Source organism: Mya arenaria, chromosome 3, assembly GCF_026914265.1.
Source record: "Mya arenaria isolate MELC-2E11 chromosome 3, ASM2691426v1".
Taxonomy (NCBI): domain Eukaryota; kingdom Metazoa; phylum Mollusca; class Bivalvia; order Myida; family Myidae; genus Mya; species Mya arenaria.
Genome location: NC_069124.1, coordinates 88,679,134 through 88,680,449, shown reverse-complemented (window position 1 = coordinate 88,680,449; position 1,316 = coordinate 88,679,134).

The following is a 1,316-nucleotide window of genomic DNA, read 5'->3' as shown; positions in this document are numbered from 1 at the left end:
CGTGTGGTGTATTATTTAATTAACTATTTTGTTTTCTTGTGGTTCACATATACATGTACATTGTAGTATTAAATAATTTTGCATACTCTAAATGCATAAGCATGTAAGATGCAATTAATGTGACAGACTGTGCCTTTAAATGGCTACTCTTCTGTTTGTTACTGTTGAAGGGTTAATACACCTTTTTGGTTGTTACCCTCGGCAGAAGCCCGCAAAATGGGCAACAGCCCGAGCACATATGACGACGGCTCATTCGGAGCTCCTCGGCCATTTTTATCGAAGTCGGATGTATTTGGACGGTTTACATACTCAAAAAGCGGTACGTTTAAGACCGCTGCAAGTAGATCGCGTAGTAATTTTATTTAGCAGTTAAACTTTATGACTTTACCCTTGGGAATCTTAATTATGTTTGCAATAATACACATCACTGGCAATGAATTTAAGCTTAGATCAATAAACACAAGTCTAAAACACTATAGTTAATTATTTATAGAATTTAAAAATGTACGAACTACTTCAACTGATGTACCGGCATACATCCGAGGTTGTTTTCGATAAAAATGCCCGAGGAGTTCCGGTTGCACGACGGTTTTGTAAGTGAATATGCCGAAGTGTTTAGGCCATGATGCAAAACTGCAGACGTTGTTAACACATGTCTTTGTATCCAAAATAATACGATATTGTTTCGTGCACATTATTCCATCTATAGTTTGGATCCATATAAACCGCTTTACGGAGGAATCGATCGCAAAGCATATATTTCAATTATGAGTTCCTTGCATCATAAAAAATAGTTTTACGCAAACAAGCAATGTAAGCTCAATAACTTAAAGCTGCACTCTCACAGAATTACAGTATTGACAACTTATTTTTTTGTCTGGGAATTAGCCGGTGTTTGCGTAAATGTCTGGAAACCAGTAATAAAAGTCTGCTGACCAAAGATCAGATCATAGTTTTGCACACTTACGTTCGTAAATTGAAGTTTTATGGCGAAACTCGTTACTAACGCTTTACGAAAAAATAGTTTTTCGGTGTGTTTCCATGCAATTGAGATCTGTTCTATTGTGAGTTATCATATATGACTGTATTGAAGCGATTGATACCAAATCAGCTGATTCTGCGACAAAAACTTAAAAAAGTGAAAACTGTAAATCTGTGAGTGTGCAGCTTTAATTGCATCCGATTGCCAAAAAATGAAATTGGGGTATATAGGTGAATTTCTGCGTTTTCTGATTTTTCGTACGTTTTTTCAAAGACAAATTATTCTTTGTCTAAGACCGTCCCACAAACATTAAGGTCAAACTGGGGCGTAGTGT